We start from the raw sequence: 17268 nt of genomic DNA, 5'->3' as shown, positions 1-17268 counted from the left end.
ATTATCTCTGTTCTTGCAAACTGCATTCATCTACATGCAATTATTTTCTTTTTTTGCAAGTGATCATAAAGGGTATATTAAAATGTCTCAGTGGTGCATACCTCAACAATATAATGCAAAATTTAAATAACAATTTCAGTTGTTTTGATTAGTTCAGAGTTACTCCTTGTTTTCTGAGGAATTCTGTAAAATCAGGCATGTTAAAAATCATCAATGTACAGTATGTTCCAGGTTCCATTCATGGCATTAATCCCCTTTTCAGAAAAACAAATACTACACAGTCACGTTACATTTTAAAAAGGTAGCTAGGCGAAGTATTTTATATGTTTATACAGCATAACATAAAATATGTTATATTTTCAAGAAATATAATAACTAGACTAGGATAAAACAGATCAAATATGGCTTCAGTAACATCTAATTGAACAGAAGTGCCACCTAGTGATCTGTTTTGAGCTGTGAAGGGCCGAGAGCGGTATGCTGGACAGGACTGTAGTATGCCACAACGTGTTTTCCACTAATGTGAGTTTTGATGTGCATTCTGGGTGGCTACAACTCTATGTTCTACATTTTTAATTGCTTCAGTATACTATAGAGACATACTGTAGTACGCAGTACTCTTGTACAATCCCGAAGGAGATTGTGGAAGAGAATCTCAGAAGGAACCGGGAATAGCAAAAGTTCCAGAGGGGACTATGTAATTGTTATACTGAGAAGCTGAGAGATTTCAAGAGACAGCAGCCTCTTTGGTATGTGTGAGAACAGGGCAGTCTAATGAGTCCACTGAGTGAGAGGCCTGTTGTGTTGGAGTGAGTTGGAGTTAGTGTGTGAATATTAGAGTGTGGGGTGCAGCAGAAGGACCCACCCCATTGCAATGCTAAGGGGGAGAGGGTAGGGTCTTTCTGGCTGTAAACGTCTGGTCAAAAGGCAGTGGAGGCTGGGAATGGGTTCAAGGGGCGCTAGCAGCTACAGAGGCATGTGATGAAGCAGTGGTGGCTGGGCACGGGTTTGAGGTGTGCCAGCAGCTGCTAATACACAACCTGGAATGTGAGCATGGCGCAAGGAAGGTTGTGATAGGGAAACTTGTTGAGTCCAGGCACTGTAAATGCTGTAAGAGGCTTGGTGTGTAGCTAGTGTGATACCCAGCCTTGTGGTGTTGGGAGGTGAGAAGGTGGCTGGAGGTGGACCTGGGCTTGACTGGTTATGAGAAAACCAGTAGCCATCGTTAAGTGGGAGCAAGAGACTCCGGATAAGCAAGAAAGTGGGAGACTCCATATGTGGTTGTGAGGAGCAGGGAGGCTCCCAAAGAAAGGGTGTCATCATTGTTCAGGGTGAAGCTTGTCGATTTAGGGAATCCATGAGAGAAGAGCTCAGTGAGGCGAGGGATGCCTAGAGGACAGTGTCCTGAGCGAGTTGGAAATTCTGTAAAGAGCTAAAAAGCTCCCCAGCAGGCTGAGAAGGGTGTGTCTGAAGCAGTGGACATGTCTATGCTCCAGTGACAGCCACCACCCCTGTGGCATCACAATGTTACTAAATAAATGTTTTGGCTATTATTTTTTTTTAAACCTACAGGAAGATTAAGAAAATTAACTATTTCAATTTTAATTTGGAAAATGAACTCTGAAGTATTTGAATTTAAGAAAGCAAGTCATATAAATTAAACCTTGTAGCCTATTCAAACACTGTATCCTTTTTTGAAACTTATGTGGCTTATTCAAAAACTATAGCATGTAAACTGTGCTCTGTGGTGCAATTAAATTAGGTCCTGTATAAAGAAGAAGATATTCCAATAGAGAAAGGAGCACCATAAAGCATTTACACCACTAAAGTTCTCTAAATGTTACATGTTCAAAAACATACTTTAAGCCCTCTTGAGTAAAGTAATACTTTCTTTTGTATAATGCCATTATCCCTGGCAAAATGTTCATCATATTCATCCATCTATTCCTTACTTATTGAGGAGATATGTCAATTTGTACCTCCCTCTATAGAATAACACATTATGACACATTATTGTAATTCATTCCCAAGAAAATTCATATTATTAATAACAAGTTGCCGACTTCACCTTCTGCAGCCATGACAAACACATGCTCTCACGCTTTCTCAAGTATGAAGTACACTCATTTCAGTGCTATTGATGCTGCATTTAACCTGACTATAAACTGGCTTGGTTGCTTAATGACACCTACTACCTGTGCCCTGGAACCCGCTGCTCAACTTTTGATCCATTTTTTTACTCACCTCATCAATGAGTCCTTGAAACATGGTATTATTGCCATTGGCTTAATGTCTGATGCTATCACACCTGTTAGAGAACTGGCTGGGATGCCAAGTGGGCAACAACTATAATCCTATTTGCAATTTGACTTCTCTCACACATACTGTATCCTGTAACAGCTTGGCTTAATTACTCACTCTGCATCCAATGAGCTGATCCATTAAGCACTAGAAATGAAATAGTGACACAGCATATACTGTAGTGGCAATGCTTACAAAGGTGAGACTAGTGTAATATGCAAAATGTTGTCAATCAACTATACAATAATGTCTGTACAAGAAAGACTGAAGTAAGAATAATGACATCTGTTGGCATATGCTGTACCAACTAACAAGACAACAGAAGATCCGTTGGTACCACTATCTTAGAATAGGTTTGAAATCAAAATACTCTTCAACACTCAAGGAACAGAGTTATTGTAATGTAACAGAGTAACTTCTTAATCCATCAATAGCTTAGAGGTTTTGCTAATATTTTAAAACAAGTGACCTGCTGTATAAGGCTAACTTGAATGGTTATCTTCAGGACCAGGGTGGAGATCCCTGCCTTCCAAAATAATATGGATAGACTCTTACGACGGTAAAAATATTTAAAAAATGTCAGACATTTGTATAATGCAGTATAATGTATAATGGATATCATGCAGTCATTTCAAAGATTAAACAATTGAAACAAAACAAATTAACAATAAGTGAGTAGAATACATTAGTCAATCCCATAGATTATAATTCTTGTTAATATAATTTAAAACATTAAAGAATGAAGCACTTGATAACCAAACAACCTTCTACTTATAGTTTTTTATTTCTTCACCTTACCAAGCTGAAGGGCTTTGAAATGAGAGTGCACTGCTCCCATTCCCTGATTGGCAAGGCCATTATCTGTCAGCAGAAAGAATTTCAGATTCTTTCAGTCTCCAGTGAGTATGCATCAGATTACACAGTAAAAACCAAAGTATCTCCTTCAGCAAAGGATTAGAAATCAGGATATTAATCCTTAAAGATAATTATTGAAAGTGTCTGTAATAGAGAGAGAGAGCACACATCTTCTGTGTGCAGTTTGCAAGTTATTCCTATGGGATTTCTCTGGGTGCTACAGTTTTAAGACATGTCTAGGTCTTGAAGGACAAATCTGTAATCTGTATCTGTGTACACTGCATTGGACTGAAATACCAACCAGTTCGTACATTGGCAAATACTTAGTGCTTGCTGGGTTAAGCTCCAGCTCAACCAATTCTGTACTGGACTAAGTGGTTATTAAAAATGCACTGAATGCTGTAATGAAAATTAACAAATGCTGTAATGAAATCTCACAAATCATCTTAACATGATTTGTAATTTGGGAGTGAAACAGATATTAATATCAGGGTCCCATGATAATCCTTCTTCCCTCTATGTACATAAAAACAACATGCAAAAAAAAAGGCTGGATGGCATCTAGCCATTTCGTAAAAGACGTCAGGGTGTCATCTATGACAGAATGGTTGGATTGCTTGTTCCAGACATTCACATAGCTTCGTACAAAACTTGTCACAACAGAAAATTTAAAATACTATATACAGTTTTTGTTTCAATTTCACCAGAATAATTAGGATCAGTGAACTGATAAGATGTAACGAGTAGAGAGCTGTGTCAGCATGCGTAGGCTGCAATGGATCAGGTAAAGGTTTATTCCATCCTGAAAGATAACCTGTACAATTGACATGCAAACTACTGTATAAACAATACAACAGCAACAACATTAGAGCACAAAAAACAGCAAGGTATATTGAAAAACATCTGCTTTGAGACTTTTAACAACAGGTAATCAAAAGGCACTATTCTCAAGCAATAATTCTTGGCGATGTTATGAAACTAATCAATAATATGGCAAAGGGGCAAATGGAGAGAAACACCAAATCAATAATAAATTAATAGAATGTAGTTTCAAATTCTATCACTTTAAGCAACAGAAATGTACAATTTTCTTTAAACATTGGCTCATCCCAGAATATAATACAACATATCACTGTCAAAATCTAATAAAAAGGAGCAGGAACAGCATAATTCCACAAGGCTTTTCTCTAAGCTCCTGACAAAAAATCATACTTATTTTGTCTGTTGAAGTGAAGATTGATTTTGCATTTTAAGCAGAAACAGTGAAATGATCATTTTACAGTACAGTAATTAAAGGTACAGGTAAACAAATTCTAGCTATTAAGCTAGAATTATAGCTACTAAGATTTGATAAATCCCCTGACTTCTGTCACAGCTTTAACTTGTATCTTAGTGAAGTTGATTTGTACTGTACGTCACTATAAGTAATGACATTTGCTCCAAGATGTCACTACAACACTTCTCTGACATGAAAATGGATATACACATTAAATTAGCATTGATTAAAATATTATCCTACTCCAACTCATCAATGATGCAAAAATTGAATAAAAAGTATTAATACAATTTTCCAATTGACACGTCCATATAAGTCATTACCAGCATTGCTAAAGTTAGTATTTTCTGTGCCAAATAAAGCCCCTTTCATCAAATGCTTTTATGAATTACTTTCATAAAATTATTATGAATTTCTTTACTGTCATGGTAACACAAAACAATTACAGAGACCTCACATCATACTAATCACTGGGTGCACATAATACTGTTGATGTTAAGCTCATGGTTGCACAAAAAGTATCCTGTAGCTCATCGAGTCCTGAGTTGTGCGAGACCAGCCACTATCGCCTTGCCTTTTTTGTAGTACAGTGTACAGTATATAAAAAGAATGATCAATGAGGTTCACATCTGCAAATCATCTGCTGGGCATTAAACTTTCAAAGATACGATCAATCTGAATAAATTTAAACTGATTTTTTTACAGCTACAACTTCCTTAAAACTATCAAAAATGATCAAAAGATTTAATTTAAAAGATTAAATTAAAGGATTCAAATCAGATGATTTAGATTGTGATCGTGGTGAACATCAGCAAATCTTTTTTTAAATAATTTAGAAATTCTAAACTGTTGTTAATTGTTATCGTGCTAAAGAGTAAAACCACATCAATAGGTATTATATTTTATGCACGTCTTTATAAATTGCAGCTTCTGTTTTCTTCAAAGACAAATATTTTTTCAGGTCAGTGAAGACCAAAAGCCAGACTTCTAGACATAGGTACAATAATTTTTTTTCACTTTATCATCTCTTTTTAAGCATTTATGAAATTCAGTTCTTACTTTATAAACAAAGAGATTTCAGACTTAACAAACCATAAAGAGTTGTAAAAGAACTCACTATTCATGTCTGTGTACATTCTTGAAGGACAAATCATACACGTAGTTCTACATATTTATTGAGAAGATGTTTTCACCTTGCTCCTGTCATCTGATACTCTCTTTGCTTTCGCAATCAGTCTCGGAGTTCAGGTTGTAACTAATTGATCCTCTATCTCTAAGAATGTTCTCTGCAGCACACTCCTTTGCTTAAATCTTGTAACGTCATAACTAGATTCTGAAAATTGTATCAGTTTTAGCATTTCCTTTAGTTTGAGTTATTAACTGGTTTATTCCTGGCTCAGAAGTAAATTCTGTGAGTGCATCAATGTTCATATTTCATTGATTTGGTGTGTGTTAAGTGTGAATAATTTATCATTCTAATTCTACAATGTGTAGGTATATGTTGTTTTACTATTCATTGCTGTCCTCCTGATGGCATGTTTTCCATTTGTTAAAACAAATGATTTATAGAAGAAAATCCATAAAGCCATACAAAGCCTGTAAGTTGTACCTTTTGTTTTATTTTTCTATCATTGTCTTTCCTTTCATTTAAAAATGGGATTTTTACTTAAATATAGTATGTATTTCTTATTTTACATAGACTGTAAAGGACAAACAATAATATTTCCTATTTTGTAATTTATTGTATAAGACATCAACCCAAGGCCCTGGCTTCTCAGTCTAACACTTCATAACAGTAACCCCAGTAACAGGATATTACTATAACAGTAATGTTCCAGCTAAATTACACTATAACCTTGCACAATCTGGCCTCTCAATTTCATACTTAATTCAAAATGCTAAAGTAATTTCTCTCTTTCTGTCACTTTGATCCACTGTGTTGTGGGGCTGATGTAACTGCCATGTGTCACTCTAGTGCTGCACTTCAGAAGTGGAAAAAGAGAATTCCCTCCTATATGTGAAGCATGTTGGGATGCTCTGGGATGAAAAGTAATAATTGAATTCCAGAAATTATACATAGCATGAAAAATACTGATTCAAAATTCACATAATTCCTGTTATATTAATTATAATAGGAGACATAAAGTATGTGTTAAATTGCAGTCCCATGTTTGACTTGGTAACTACAGACTTAATTTAATGCTTTTATAATATGACATATAGTAATACTCTTGAAATCAAAGAATAAGGAAAGGTGGGAAAGGTAATTTAAAATACCATTGATTTTTATAATAATGGTACTGTTTTTATTTAACCAGGCAAGTTAGTTGAAAACAAAATTTATATGGAACAATTTGAGGGCATCCACCCACCTTCCTAAAGGATCCAACAGCAGCATCCCCCCCACAGTTTTAATCTACAGTCCTTTTGTTCGGAGCCTGATGTCCTAACTCTACTCAACACTGCTGCCTTTACAATTTGATGGTAATTTAAATTCCACTCTCATTGCTTTAAATATTAAAACTGCATTAGAACAGGAAAGAAATCACAAAGAGTCATTACTTAGAAATGTATTTTAGTGATTAAGTATATTTTAAGTAATGTTTCTAATGTATCTATGTTATGTAATATTATGAAATCACTTATGAAAAACGTTTGTTCTGAATAAAATACAGTTTATTTTTAGGCTTCTAGTATAATCAAATACAGGAACAAGTAAAGGTTTATTCCATGCTGAAAAGCGAAGAAACAAACCCGAAGAAGGCTCCACAGCCAAAACGCTGTGTTTCTTTTCTTCTCTTTTCAGCATGGAATAAGCCTTTACTTGTTCCTTTGCTGCCTACACATGCTGATGCAGCTACCTACCTGAACTGATCACATACAGTACTAGTAATATCATACACTACATGTAGCTTAGTAACTTTAACTCTGTAACATTATAAATATAGTAAATAGATCATATAATACTCTAGAGAGAACGAAGATCAGAACTAGTGTCATAGAAACAAAATCAAGTCCATTATGTTAACAAAATGCAAATCCAGAAAAGTATTTTAACAAACAATCAAGTTTCAATGGCAAGCGGCTTCCAGGTTATCTTCACATTGTTAAAGATTTTTTCTTCCGCAAGAAATGAATTTCCTAGAAGCTTGTCATCTAACTATCCATTTTCCAACTACTTCTTGCAATTCAGGGTCGTGGGGAAGCTGGAGCCTAGCCTGTGAAGCAACGGTCGCAATACAGGGTACGTCTTGGATGGGACACCAGTCCACTGCAGGGAAGACACATAGACAAACACACACTTACACTAGGGCCAATTTTCCCAGAAGTCAATTAACTTGCCCATATGTCTTTGGACTGTAGGAGGAAACCCACTCAAAGATGACAAGAACGTACTATAAAAACTTCACACAGATAGCACCCTGGGCCTGGGCCTGAACCAAGGACCCCAGTGCTGCAAAGTATAGTAGTAGTACTACAACAACAACAACAACAACAACAACACTAACCACTGCGCCACTGTGTCACCCTCAGTTGATCATATGCATGCTGAAACCACTGTGAAGGTGCACAGGTCTCCTGTGATGGATGTAGCTCAGTCTCAATAAGATCAATAATCACTCCTCTGTCAGATGGGTCAATATGACCGTTTAACCCCCAATCCCCACCCCCTTCCCTGCAGTGCTACTCCTGTTCATTAGAAATGCACGCTGTTAACCATCCCACGAACAGAGATCAAAGATGAAGCCGAGAGATGAATCATCTGCTTGCTGTAATACACTAAGCGATTTGACAGGACGCACTCATTTTATCTCTTTGAGGGACACCAATAGGATGCCATTTTATGAACATTCTTCTTCACCACAACTGTAAAGTCCTTTCTTCCCTTCCGGTTTGAATGCGTTGTGTAGCTGGCACCTATTTCAGACATGCTGCTGCAGCCTTCCCAGTCTGAGGCATCAGCTTTCCCTGCCAACAGTAGCTAAGGGAATGGCGCATGGTTTTCCAGCAAAAAAAAGAACAGCTCCTAAGGGAAGCAGGGAATAATGCACTGGAACTTCAGCCTTGCGGCAAATGGTTATTTATGGTTTCTAGGATTTATATTTTTTAACATTGTTCTCTTTTTTTTACATTTCTAACACAAATGTAACACAGTACGTAGCAACACATGCAAAATTAACTGCAATAAGTCCTATCGGAGTCTATGAGAGTACTATCTGTGTATTGTCCCATTTAACTGCATTTTAATCGAGCTGAATTAAAGTTACCATCATTTTAACTTCAGAACAAAAGCTTTCTTTCTATTCCATATGAACAATATACAACGCAAACCATATAAGATACTGCAAACAGATAGGGAACATCTCTGATCGTTTCACCTCATTTTTTTTATTTTGGCAAGCTGCAAGTAGTAGAAATATTATTACAAATAAGAATCTTTATTATGCAGTGCCTTTCCTGGTACATCACCTCAAAGCGCAGTGCAACAATCAAAAGAGACAGCTAGAAACACATGGCTGTAAGCCTTATGTGAAATCGAGTTACCAGTTTCCAATTCTTCAATGTTTAATGTATTAAAAGGTTGTTGTTAATTAATTAGTAATGTGCTCCATTCATTTTTCTTTAATAAACTGCAGTATTATCAGATGGAGTCTGGACAGCTCACCAATGACCACCCCCCAGATTTGGCTGCTACTTAGACTTTTCATACTCTAATCACAAAAAGTGATTTAAAAAGATATCTGCGTAGGACATCAAACACAATACGAATAAGCAAGGCATAGGAGAAAATTCTTAGGCATGAACCAGATTCACAAAGACACCTGAGTGAAACAGGTACTATATATACATACAAATGTGGCAAGGTGTAAATCTTAGGACATCAGTTCTAAAAATGGATTTCCTGTTTTCCTTTTTAATGTGAAAAGAAGAAATGTAAACTGAGATGAAAGGATACCTTCATAAATTCACTTATCTATGCTTAGTATTCTTCAGTGACTGACAGATCACACACAAAAGCAGAATTTATACTTTATCTAGAATTTTTTATTATATTATGCTTTAGCTTGTATTTTTAAAGATATTATGTTTGCATTATATTTACTCTTTCTGTTTTAAAGAGGTGATTACCACAAGTGTGGCTAAGCCAATTTACGATTATTGACAGATGTAGTACCAAGTAGTACTTGTTTAATTATGAATGCTGTTGGAAATAATTGGACAAGATAACCATTTTTGTTTTATCTTTTTATACTGTACATGGAATGTCTTTTATGATTTCTACTTGCAAAATGTGATTTAAGAGTTATGTAAAGGAAGCCATTGAAAAGCGGATTTTAGGAATAATATGAAGGGTAACAAAATTCGAAAGCTTGTTTTTATCATTATGAGGCTGTATTACACAACAAAAGCAATAACTATTTTGATTAAACGCTTATTTTTTATTCATTTGCTTTGACCGCCTTTTTGCAGCTCATTTGTGTAGCATTAATAACATCTGGGCAGTTGCCAATATTTTTGACAAGATTTGTTTTGATTTGACCTACTTAACATTTAACATACTGTATATACTTTATGAAGTTTAGAAAATAAATTTGTTTCAACAATACTACATTAGTAAATGCTTGAAATGTTAGTTTTTATTTTTACCTACAGTAAATGTTGCAAAGACAAAATGAACAATTCTAAAAAATAATAAATTATTAACCAGTGGGCTGATAATCGCTGTCAGCCCTTTAAAGGTTACACTATAAAAATGTGCAGCGGTAATATGTAATATGTTCAATGTGTCTGTATGAAGACACGCAAGAATGATTTGTCGATGGCTCTTGGTTAAAAAGAACAACACATGATTCTCCCTTAAAGAGACATGCAGTAAATGGTGGACAGTTTCTTTTAGTCATACTGCAGGTACTGAACCAACCCCCCTCCCCCACCCCCACCCCCCCTTCCCCTCCGTTGAAGAAGGAACAAACAGTAATAATTACTAATGCTGAGGCACGTAAATTTGGCAACAATGTGGCCATTTTTGACGCAAATGCATTAAAGCTGTCTGGAGATGAAAAAGAACTGTATCTCCATTAAGTCTGATACATGTACTGTACAGTATGTACCCTGCCAACCACTACTCTACTGTACTGTATGTCGCAGTCCAGAAAATACTTTCTTGCATTCTATAATTCTGATCTCCTCCTCTCTTGGAACTTCTTTCTTTTGATAACATAAGCACTCAGTCAGCATCTTCTGTGCTATTATAAAGTCCCCTAGGACAATTAACAGCAAGGACATATTTATTGATCAACCGCTGAGATCTGGAAATGATCTGGGCAGGATTTCAGGCATTTCTGCGTATACTCGCTGTGGGGGTGGCGGAAGATAAGATTAATAGCCTTCTGTCAGCAACTGCATCATTCCCTAAGGAGGCTTGCTATCCTGCGCAAAAAAATCCAAAAGCATTTAACAGATCCACGCCGTGAACGTTGAAAATCTCACATTATTTGAAACACGCTCTTTAATTTCCATTTCAGTCCCATGCTTTCTCGCTGTAGCCGTTCTCCATGGTCCTGAAATGTAGAAACCGCCCACCACCGGCGCAAAGCATACTGCATACTAGACCTCTAAATATCGTCTGTTCATACCAATTCATATAAGCGTCACGTCTTCAAAAGGCGTGGCGATTAATGTTGTATGTATAAAACATAAGCAGGCTATTAAAACGATAAACTCGAATATAATAAAAAGCAATGCTTTCAGTGCTGTCCGTGAAACAATAAGCTTTGCTATCAGTTGTCCGCTCTGTTGATGCTTTACCTGAATTATACTTGAGAAATACACAAAACATGATAAAATGCTAATGTACAACACTTGTTAAAAACCAGATTAAACTGAAGAAAAATCGCCCACCGTCTTACCTGTGCTTCTGCTTGAAAAAAATGCTGTCAGCTTTGTTGAGGAGATGTCTGCGTATTTAAACAGCAAACCGCTTTTTTTTAGGCTTGCTTGCTGCAAAGGAGCTGAGCGCAGTTGATACTGACCTCTTCAGTTCTTCTTCAATGGAATAGAGCTCTGCCCTCATCAAAGATGGCCGCCCTTTTTGACGTCAGCACCTTTTAATAGAAATCCGTCAAGGGGAGCGGCAAAGGGAATTTGAGTCATCGGTTGCTTCTGTAGACTGCAATCCTTTGCATTTTTTCTCCTTATTGAAGGAGAAAAAGTCGTTTGAATTTAATTTAGTTCTCTAATTTTTATCTTCCAAACCTTCTTTTCTACTTGTTTTTAGAATAGTAACTTACTTTAAAATGGACCATGTATAAACGATTCAAAGCAGGGCTAGATAATTTAGAAAAAAATGCAGCAGTGATTTGTTTTCGCCAAAGGGGTGGTCTGTAGGGGTATTCCTACACCCAGGCAGATCCATATAAGGTAAAATTACGTGTGATGTTTTGTTTTCCTTAGAGATTATACAGGTAAAACCTACCTTAAAATAACTTCACGGTGCGACAAACCCATCAGTATGTTTATGTTCATGTGGTGAACAGCTACTTTAAAAATAGTACTGGAATTATTGCAGTTAAAGAAAATGTATTACAGAACTTTGAATAAAGGAGATGAGAAAACAAATGACATACTGTAAACTCCCTACAGTGCACAACGTTTTTTTACAGTAAAATTTTATTCCAGGTGTGATTATCATTAAAAAAGATTGAAAGGAGTGAGAATCCATACATTAAAGAAAGAACAGCAGTAAAATTAAAATAATCATAATTCTAAATGCTAAAATCTAATATTCTACGCACAAGACACACACATTCAATGTGTTTAAACACTCCAATGATAGCATTCCTAGGAAAATCCATAAATCCTATGTATGTGGGTATGAAAGTGACTAACTCATGAAATCCTTGTTTATGCTATTGCAAAAGGACAGATCAATAACCCTAGTAGTGAATGTTGATGACCATAAAAGCTTATTTTGTCTAACACATTTTAAACTAATTTGGTGGTTTTCATTACTGTCAAGAAATATGTCTCAAAGTCATCCATTACACCTCATCACTTTTCAAACAATCTGAGCTGAGGTTCAACATGCAGCAAAAAATCACAGGTTCTTCATGTCTCCTCTGGGATGAGGCTGCTTGAGTCATGTAGGAGTGATCCAATCTGGAGTCCTTGGTCTTAACAGGGATCTCTACAGGAAATGCTTCATGGATCTCTTCTGTTATGTAGGCCACGATGAGTGAGAACACATTGAATGCATTAACAGGAGCAAGGACATCTGAGGTGAAGCCCACTTGTTTTGCTTTCCAGTGTGAATACTTGTGGAAACATACCGTAGACGATTTGCAAATTACAGTATGCTCTTTGTGCAGTTTAATTTGATCACACCATGTTTTCTTTAGGTTTCACTCCATAGAGAAAAGTACGGTAGAACTTAAGGAAAGGAAAGTGAAAGCAAGTACACCCATTTTAAAGGGTAAAAGAAAACCAGTGTGAAATTGCTAGGCCATACAAGTGTAAAGCACTGGGATTCAAAGACGTCCCTAGGCATGGCCACCCAGTAGTGTGTGGACTGCAGTAATGAAGTTAAGTTCTACATTTGAAAAACAAATGAACTGTGATAAATTTCAAAGAATGTTACAGTCACCAAGTTCATAAAGAATATTGCAGGAATTCAACAACCATCACAAGTGCACTGTACTGTGTGGAGTGAAATGTTGTTGTTTTTTTCTCTTGGGCCTCAGAGATACTGTATATGGTGTTTCTTATTTCAGTTTCTGACTTTTTGTTTGGATGAATATTTTCCCTTTTTTACTTGGCTAAGATAAATACAGAAACCAAAAGAGAATACAGAAATACAGAAACCATGCTCATTCTTTCTTCTTTCCTTCTCCCAAACAAAACCAAAACATGAGATTGATGAAAAAAAAGGTCAAGCTGGTAAACTGATCACTGCCCAGTTATCATCTATTACTCTTCTGCATTTATAAAATATTCTGCCATGTTATTGTAAGTGGAGTTTGGTTAGTGAAGTTATTTTCTTGCATTGGAGTATCAAACACAATACATAATAATATGAAAAAATGTAATATTGCTATGTTAATTGACATGATCAGTAACTCATTAGTTTAGAAGCTGCAAATATTACTTTATTATAAATAAGATGTTAAAAGGTATGTATCAATTAACAGGACATGAGAAACATTTGATTGATAAAAAACATGCAACTAAATATTAATATTCGAATCTTAGTTCCACCAGCTCATTGACTAACAGTTAATGCTCTCTTAACAGTATTCTGAATTGTGAAGAATTTCTACATGGAATTAACCCCTCCTAATATAATCATTATAAAATCTATTTAATATTTAACTAACAATTGTCCTTCAATCATTTAATCTGCAGAGACAAACTTATTTCTTACCCTCATTTTATAATAATGAATTCCAGAAAATGAAATGGAAATGAAAGATCATCAATTAATGAAATAATTCTTCCTGTGACACAGATGCAAAAACAAAGCTTTCTTTCTATATATTATGTTAATAGAATATTTTTCACATACCATTTTTATGTAAAATTACTCATTACAAACATTAATATAACCAAATTTTTTCACCATTCACCACAGATAAACCAAGGATTCACTTTGTTACCACTTATACATGAATGAGGAATATCCTGCAACAGAAATTTTGTGTATGTTACTACTATGCTTTTCAATGTGACTGTTCCTATCTGCTTCCTTTACTCTCAAGTTACTTTAAACTTCAGGGACAAGGTTCACCATCCAACAGCAGCTAAAAAAATCTACAGTATGTACTGTACAGTACGTTTTTATTGGAGACTGGGATTCTCTAAGATCACATTTTTTTGTCCTGATTTGCAGAAATGTGTTTTATTGTTATATTTTCCTAGAGCAGAAATGGTGACAGCATTGGTTTATTATACATTTAATTAATTTGCTCTAGTGAGCATGCATTCCTTTTGTTTTTAAAGTGTCAGGCTTCTTTCTATTTGTGTTTTATTTTGTAAGTCATTTATTTTGAAAAATTCAAGCTCACAAAACAGTACTGATATTGTAGAGGTCATGAGCCTGGGTCAGTGTTTGGGACACAGAAACACTGAAGCTGAGCTGTATGAGTACTGATGTACAGTATATAAGACAGTGTTAGAGGCACTACGTTGAGAACATAAAGGCTTGGTCTCAGACAGAGGAAGCTTTCGCATCTGGTTCACACCAAAGGGTTTTATCACATTATGTTAACATATTGATTCCCACTTGTGTGACAGAGTTAGGATCCTCAAGGGTCTGTATGCACAGGTATTCTCAAGAGCCCACAAACTAAAGAAGTAAAGCGAATTTGCATTTCCGGACCTTTCACCAATAGTCCATTAACTTGATAGTTAATTTGATAATTAACACACAGTATGGCTATTTACAACAATTAGAGGCCATATGATGGCTTCTGGTGGCAGAACTGCCGTAATTGCTTTTTCTTAAGCTGGTCTTTACACATTGTAAGACAATTTAAAATGAAACATTGTGACATATTCTACAAAAACTTTTACAAAATTGTTTACAAAAATGGGATGAAAGTACTGTATATTTTATGTGGGTAGCTGCGTCAGCATGCGTAGGCTGCAAAGGAACAAGTAATAGGTTTATTCCATGCTGAAAAAAAGAAGAAAGAGAACACAACGTTTCGGCCGTGGAGCCTTCTTCAGGTATATTTTATGGTTATTTCAATTTAAAAAAATACCTCTTTAAACAGGTTTTAAACTTCATGTTTATTTCATTTAGTCATACATGACTACACAACATGATTAAACGAAAAACATGAAATCCTGTTGGCTGATCTTCTTCTACATAAATAGTATGAAATGTGAGTATGCATAAACTGTGTACCGGTTTCAAAATTATGAATACACCTGATAATCAATAAACATACCCTATGTCTGAATGGAAAATTATTTGATAATACTGTAAAATATATCATTTACTTTTACTCCAAATCCAAGAGAATCACAATTAAAAATAAAGATCTGTATTAAGCTAGCATTGAAATGAAAATGAATATGAAGTCAATCAAAATGTTTAAATAAATGTCTCTCTAAAGAAGACTGAAAATAAATGCATCAGGCAAAAAGAAGTCAATGATTATTGATATTTGGGTCAATTCATTTAATTTGGAAACAAGACATCCAAAATTCAAAGAAGAATCAAAATGTGCTAGAGTGTTTATGAGGTATTAAGTGTAATTTTGGGTCTTTGAGTACAGTGTGCTGTTTGTACTAAGATATGAATGTTATATTTGGATGTTAATATAAAAATGCCAAAAAAACTAAAGTGTGTATACAGTACTAACCACAATATAGGTAAGATTAAGTATGTTAACTAATTATTAATAGTATAGCTTTCACCACATTAGCTGATACAGTACATGCACAATTTCATGTTTCACCAAAATGTTCATTTTTAATAATATGTGAATCTTTTGAATCACTGCCTAAATAATGTTCAAAAGTTCAAGTATTTTGAAAATAAATGTTGTACATCCTATCCTAAAATGTTCAGTATTTAGCCGTGTGATCACAAAGTACAGAAAGTTTATGAGAGCTTCAGGAAGTTACCCCAACTGCCACTTAATAACTTATAAAGACTCAGGACAGAAGCAAAACATCAAATGTCACTTCATTATGGAGAAAGTCAGAGAAATGTCTAAGGATCTAAGGTAAAAGATTATCAATCTTCATATCTTTAATGATGACAACAATAATTATCACATTAACCATCAGTGTGGCATTGGTCATCCAGGCTAATGGGACAGTTGATACACAGTACCACCAAAAGAAGTATAAATAACATTTTCCCTTAATGCACAACCTGAAAAAGTTTCATTCTTCAGAAAAATCTGACCTCAACAGAATATAGTCTCTCCATGACTACCTTTAAGGTCAGACTCAGAAATATGGTGCATGCAGCACAGTTCCTTGACTCTTTAAAACAACCATATCAAATGGGATCAAATTGTGTGGTTAGATAAAACACAAACTGGCACTTGTAAAGTTCAGCGATGTAATTACCACTGAAAGCTCATGTTAGGAAGAAGAAAGAAGATGATAAAGAAAGAAGAAAATTTGTTATGCTTTAGGATTGTTTTGCATCCTCTGGGCCTAGTGCTTATAAATTTCAAAGTTTGCTAGTATTTTTAGCCAAATGGTTAATAGAGAATAGAAATCAATGCCAAACATCTTTATTTTCTTGTAATAACTGTGACCTACTTTTTATTGTTAAGATATGTTTATGTTCGGCGAATCAGTTGCTTTTTTAAAAATTAGGTTTTTCAAGTTCCATAGGCTGATGCTAAACAGACCGGAAATGAGTACGTACTGTATAGGTTCTTAGCTCAATCTGTTCTTTATTGTGTGATAAATTGTGATCCACTGTTAACCCTCACATGGACATAAATCAGCAGATTTATGCTGTGCTGGGAAAAGTATGTTCAATTGCAGAACTCAGTAATTCTAAAGCAAACTGTTTACATACTCCAGCTGACATCTAAATACTGTATAGTTCGTTTAGGAAGCTTAGGAAAAAATATTTTATACCATGTGCATATAGAATGAGTTATAAACAATATAAAACAAGGTCATTTGGTACAGATTTATGTAGCAGGCAGAACATCAAAACAAGTAAAGTAGTCTTTGCCATACAACTCCTCTAAATTTCTTTTCTACCACTTTCTCAGAGAGGAGATTAAACAGAATTTATAGTATTGGGTGGGTAGCGCCAGCAGCCATGTCACCCTGCAACTTACAATTGGCAACCCACTGAA

The 17268-nt window shown here is 35.3% G+C and overlaps 1 protein-coding gene across 2 annotated transcripts in view; it reads right to left on the bottom strand.

Annotated features, from left to right (window-relative positions):
- LOC148839404 (synaptosomal-associated protein 25) overlaps positions 1 to 11840 on the bottom strand; it is a 70938-nt gene extending 59098 nt beyond the window's left edge. Inside the window, exon 1 of one of the 2 annotated variants that reach the window (XM_088909589.1) lies at positions 11344 to 11840. The gene's annotated coding sequence lies outside the window, so the exon portion shown is untranslated. The remainder of the gene's footprint in view (positions 1 to 11343) is intronic. The other variant, XM_088909590.1, reaches the window with a different exon arrangement.
- Between the last annotated feature and the right edge of the window lie 5428 nt (positions 11841 to 17268).

The sequence above is a fragment of the Atractosteus spatula genome, chromosome 2 (genome assembly GCF_055471065.1).
Source record: "Atractosteus spatula isolate fAtrSpa1 chromosome 2, fAtrSpa1.hap1, whole genome shotgun sequence".
In the NCBI taxonomy this organism is placed as follows: Eukaryota; Metazoa; Chordata; class Actinopteri; order Semionotiformes; family Lepisosteidae; genus Atractosteus; species Atractosteus spatula.
This window is presented reverse-complemented; position numbering and strand designations above follow the sequence as displayed.